The sequence below is a fragment of the Microtus pennsylvanicus genome, chromosome 12 (genome assembly GCF_037038515.1).
Source record: "Microtus pennsylvanicus isolate mMicPen1 chromosome 12, mMicPen1.hap1, whole genome shotgun sequence".
In the NCBI taxonomy this organism is placed as follows: domain Eukaryota; kingdom Metazoa; phylum Chordata; class Mammalia; order Rodentia; family Cricetidae; genus Microtus; species Microtus pennsylvanicus.
Genome location: NC_134590.1, coordinates 39,751,315 through 39,757,433, shown reverse-complemented (window position 1 = coordinate 39,757,433; position 6,119 = coordinate 39,751,315). Strand labels below are relative to the sequence as shown.

Sequence of the window (6,119 nt, the reverse complement as noted above, 5' to 3'; positions counted from 1 at the left end):
AATTTCCAGTCTCTTACATGGTCCCATTGCATCCCTTCTCAGTCATCATTTATAATATGAATAAGGTCAAATCCTGACAACAGAGAAAAGAGTCCCGTTGCTCAGGATGGCCTTGACACCTCAGGTGTCTTTGGTTTTCATCTTTGAATGTGAGAGTTATCAGGATGGATTAAAAAGTAAAAAACCTCTCCTGAATGATTCTAAGGAGAAGTTAAATTTCAAATGGTCTGAAGTCCAGCTCTGGAAGGTTCAGGCAGCAGGTGCAACACAGAGGGCCATAGGCTCTTTGTTTAGCAGTAAGCTCAGAAAGTTTAAACTTTATTGCCCAAGGCAACGGAACCAGTGCAACAGAGAGCCCGAAGCACAGAGAAAGTTTCTAGCTCTAAAATATAGGGGTTTTTCTTTCAGCAGAGTGACTTGAGATGAAGCTGGAGAAAACCTGGTAGAACCAAATAAGGAATGTTATTTTATGTCAGTACATTTTATGTTTGTAAAATACAAAATTGGCCTCTTCAAAGAAGATAGAGTTATATTTACTCATCATGTCTTTTGCTTACTGTGCCCCAAATAGGAATCCTCTCAATGTTGCTGCATTCCTAATATTTTTATTAAGTGCTTGTTGAAATTTTTCTTATCTATGAGACCCTATGTGTCTGATTTAACTGAAAAGGATAGATCAGAAAAAAAGATAGCAACAGCTTGATTTTTCTGTATATCTTTCATCATCATCTTGTAGATTCTGTAATAATTTTTATTTTGAATATATCATGATTCAGTTGTCCATTGCATTGATGAAGATATTCATGACTGTGCCTCAGTAGTGAGAACATTGAAAGACACAGAGTAGATATTTAATTATCATTTACAAATAGAGTGACCATAATAATGTAGACTCAGGTATAACCACACACACACACACACACACACACACACACACACATATATATATATATGTTACACACTCATAAATATATGAATATCTACAATATAAAGAAGACTGTGACAAATTAGAAAAGCAATACAAACGGGGAAATTTTACTTGATGTGATTGCTATAAGTTATAGTCTAGCACCCATTATTTAAAACCAATTTTATGGAATTTATTAAGCAATGATAGTATCCAGCAAAATATGAGAAATCATACATGTAATTATGTACAAAGTGAAAACTAAAGACAGCTGTTTGTGTAGGGATCAAGTAGGGGAAAGAGAGAGAAACCATAATTAGAATAAGTTATAGAGGCATTTAAATATGAAAAATGTCATAGAGAAGCCTTTACTTTGAATGCTAACATAACTAGATAGATGATAGATGATAGATAGATAGATAGATAGATAGATAGATAGATAGATAGATAGATAGATAGATAGATAGATAGATAGATGACAGGCAGGCAGACAGACAGACAGATAGATATACACACACATATTCGTTGTAGTGCAGGAAGGATAACAGCAAGCAGACAGTATCTGTATTTGTTTGATAAACACAACATAGTATAAAACTGCCAATGTCTATCTCACATAATACTATCCTTGTTTCTTGTATTAGTCAGGGTTCTCTAGAGTAAGAGAACTTATATAATTAATCTCTTTAAGTATATATACAAATATGTACACATATATAAAGGGTATGTATAAGAATCTCTTACAGGTTATGTTAAACTAATCCAAAAATGGTGTATTATAAAGTGAAAGTCAAAGGATCCAGAATTTGCTCAATCCACAAGGCTAGATGCCTCACCTGGTTTTCAGTAGACACTGGAATTCCAAAGAAGTGGGCTCTAGTGCCAGTGAAGGAATGGGCTTTCTAGTAAGACAAAAACAATCAGGAAAAACAAAAGCTTCCTTCCTCCATATCTTTAAATTGGTTTCAAGCAGAAGGTATGGCTGATATTAAAGGTGTGTCTTCCTGCCTCATGATCCAAATTAATGATTTGTATCCCCTGTCTCAAAAGCTGGACTAGAAGTCAATTCACATCCTTCAAACCAAGTAAAAGAAAAAATCTTTCCAAGTTGTACTGTCAATTTCTGGATGGTAGTTCATTTTAAATATAATCGAGTTGACAACCACAAAGAGCCAACATTGTACTGAAGATACACATAGGAATATTAATTAAGACAGGGATATTAAATACATACAATTTGAGTAATTGAAATTTTCTACTCTTTTAGTTATTTTGAATTTTAAAACAGCATGTATTGATCAGATCAATAATGAATATTCAACATTCTATTTTCATATATTTTTCTGAAAGCCAAAATACAATAAAATGGATAATGGAAGTTGGTTATTTTATAGCTTTTTACACATTTATTCACTTACATTATCCAGAGAATAGTTGGAAGTAAGCTGGAATTGGTTTCAAGTGCCTTTTTATATTAACATGAAATTTCTGGTGGTAATGTTGGAATGAACTTCACTTGAGAAGAAAATTTCTGAACAGAACTAGTCCTCCGCATTTTACTATAGAGAGCAAAATTATCTTTCCCCTGGAACATTTGCAAGAGGCAGATCTTGGAAAGTAAAGTGTCTCTGCAGGCTATTGAAAGGAAGCACACTGATCTCGTGCTCAGAGCTGCACAGCTGGTGCCATGGGAGAAGACAGTCAGATCCTTTCTAATGGAAAAATGAACTCAGATCAGGCTTGCCTTTTTCCTTTACAAAATGTAATTATGTAAACTACAAAGCTCCATTAGAGACAATGTTTATAATTAGTACCATTTTCCTCTTAATTTTAAATAAAGCATGTTGGTTGTGAATGTCATGCCAACACATTTCCTACAGATGCCATAAACAATGAACAATCAGATATCCATTTGGGGTGCTTTTGTGGTTATTATTTCAAATTGTGAAAACTCATAATAAAAATCAATGTAATGAACAAACACCATTATATGTTGATAAACATCACACTCTTTCAATTTCAGACAAAGCCAATGAATATTAATCAGAGTGTGGACTGTAAACTGATGACATAAAATGGAATTTCCAATATCTGTTAGGTTTCTCCTCACATTTTAATTCTAAAAGGAGCCACACACAAATGATTTATTGCATTCATAGCTCAAAGTTTTCAGAATAATATTACCATATTTATAAATTGCAAATGACCTTCAGTATCAATATATAATGAATTGGCTTAATGTTAAGTGTTGACCTCAGATAACAACTTAATATTTCAGAATTAAAATCAAAAGTTCCACATTTCCTTCTCTTTCGAGGTGTAGAATTTATGATTAGGAATTAGAAGTTGCAAGTTAAGAAATGATTATATATCTGCATTTGCGGGTACATATAGGTCTCTAATTACAGCTACATTTTGATATCAAATTATAGGAATAATAGTTTGCCTTTAGAAACGCTGTCTATTAAGAGGGTGGGAACACTGTTATCATTTGATTGAGTACATTATTCATTATGAAATTACAAATATATATTTCTTTGGTCTTATTTTTTAGTTTTCTAACATATATTATAAGAACTTACTACTCTCAAAAATGAGTTTTCTATACTATTCCATCATCCTCATATTGAGCAAAAGATATTACCTTAAAATTTGACTGTGGCTTTGTTTATACTAGAAGTCCAGTTGTTTATTAAAAAGTTAACTTTATATCACTGGTAATTCTGTTTACAAAATTACGAAAGGTAATTGTGTTATTCTAATAGATACATGGATTCAATGCTATGAAAGTTTAAAGCTTTTTAAAAAATAATTATATAAACTGTTTCATGAGGTCATACTTATTAATCATTCATCTAAAATATCATTATTTACTTATGATATGATAGTATTCTTATGTGACCCAAAAAAAAAATCTATCAGGGAACTCCTATAGTTGATAAACACCAGCTGATAAACTATAATATTGGAGGTGTGGGAGAATACTTCAAACCCTAAATAGAGTAAGTCTAAACATCTTTAAACTATAATTTAAGTGTTAAAACTGAAAAATTGTGCGGTTTTACGTAGAGATTAGTGCACATTTTTCTGTTCCTCTCAAATAGAATCAGAATTTATGATTTAAACAAACCTCTAAGTCTTTCTCTCAATACAAAGCAACCACTTAGCACAAAATACGTTTTTGTTTTTTCTTTTTTTTTTCTTTTTTTTTTTTTTGGTGAGCAATTTTCCTGGAGCGTCCAATATGCCATGCACATGACTCAAAAGGTTATAGTTTGGGGTAAGTGTACACACCCAGAAAAAACACAATTCCAAATTTTACAACTTCCTCTTAAAACCATAGGACATTCAGGTAATTTTTGCTTTTCACCAGGATGTCACATATTCATTTACTCATCAGTCTCCCTTTGAATGACAAGAATTGTCAGTGACCAATCTTGACAGATAGGAACCAGAGATACAGTTTTTAAAATATTCCATTTATTTAAATTAATTAATTTATTAATGGCTGAGTAAGGTCATTACAACTGCTTGCATTCTCCAATTTCCAGCAACTAAGAGTCTTCTAGGTTCAAAGATCTTAAGTTAAAAGGTGTGCCATCCTCCTTATGTTGTGGATGAGCAGGAACATGATGATTGGAGGTAGTATACAACTGAGCAAGCGCAGAGATACAGAATTAATGAAATCACTGACCATACAAAGGTTCTAATACTCAACAATGATTTGGAAAGAACTATAAAAGAGCTTGTCAGCAATCTGATAGATTTTGTTAAATAAAGAAGAGGGCATTCCATCTACTATCTACTAGTGGGTGAGTACATTCCATGTTTGTCTTTCTAGGTCTACATTACCTCACTTGGGATGATTTCTAATTCCAACCATTTGCCTGAAAATTTCATGATGTCATTGTTTTTTTCAACTGAGTAATACTCCATTGGGTAAATGTACCACATTTTTTAATCAATTCTTCCATTGAGGGGTATCTAAGTTGTTTTCAGATGTTGTTAATATAATAATGGACTAATGGGAAGCTCATGGTCTCTATATCAACAGAGCTGGGGAGCCTGTATGGGACCAAACAAGGCTCTCTGTATGTGAGAAAGTTTTTACCTTGTCTGTAAGGACCCTTGACAGTGGGACCAGGACCAATCCTTGGTGCATAAGTTAACGTTTTGAAGCCTATTCCATAACATGTTCAGCCTTGATGCAGTGGGGAGGGGCTTGGTCCTGCCTCAACTTAATGTGCCAAATTTTGTGTGATTCCCCATGAGAGGCTTTACCCTTTCTGGAGAGTGGATGGGAATTGGTTTGGGGGAGTTGGGGAAGGAGTGGAAAGAGAGAAGGGAGAAGAAACTGTGGTTGATATGTAAAATGAATAAAAAATAAATATATACAAATACCATAAGAAAGAAGAGGGCATTATTGATTTATCCATAAGGAAATTGTTGCTGATGCAGAAAAGAGTGGATGTAAAAGCCACAGGTTTTCTCATTTTGAATTTAGTTTTTCTTAATAAGAAGACAAAAGTGCAAATCAAGAAATACACACACTGTTTCCTAAATTTTTTAAACAATAACATAAAGGCTTAGCTATATGGTACTCATGATTTGGAATCTATGGTAGCAATGCGTCAAGCTCAGATGATCTCCAGAATTCCACATATCTGGAAAGAGATGTATGATGCAGATGTTTTAGAAAAGTGGGTCATTGGGAAAGGCCTCTAAGAAACACGGCTCAAAAGATCATGTGAAAGAAATTTGTGTCAAAGCAGAACCAATTATTAAATGGTTGAAGAAACCAGAGGAAGAAGGATCTTCTGAAGCTGAGGAAGAAGATGAAGAGGAAGGCATCAGTGTGCTATATTAGAAGTCTGTAAGTGTATCAAAAGTTAAAAGTGTGAAGTCTGAGAACAGGTATGATGACATTGGTATTCATGCCATTTAAAGGGATGGATGAAATTTAGTTTAACAGTGTAATGCTGTAATTTTTTTCTCTTTTATCAGCCAGATGTGCAACATGCATGTGCAAAAGCTAAACTGGCTTAACATCATGCTACACTTGGTACTAAAAAGCTATTACTGTCAATGGTCTATAATTAAGCCCAGAGAGAAATCTAAGGAGTCCATTCATATCAGTGAACAGTTGTAGTTTGTTTATTATAGCATGTGTCTTTTGAAAAATTTACTGATGGACACATTTGGATCACATTTA

The 6,119-nt window shown here is 33.4% G+C and overlaps 1 pseudogene; it reads left to right on the top strand.

Annotated features, from left to right (window-relative positions):
* The first annotated feature begins 1,734 nt into the window (after window positions 1-1,734).
* On the top strand, window positions 1,735-5,852 carry LOC142832375 (eukaryotic translation initiation factor 5-like; annotated as a pseudogene).
* The last annotated feature ends 267 nt before the right edge of the window (window positions 5,853-6,119 follow it).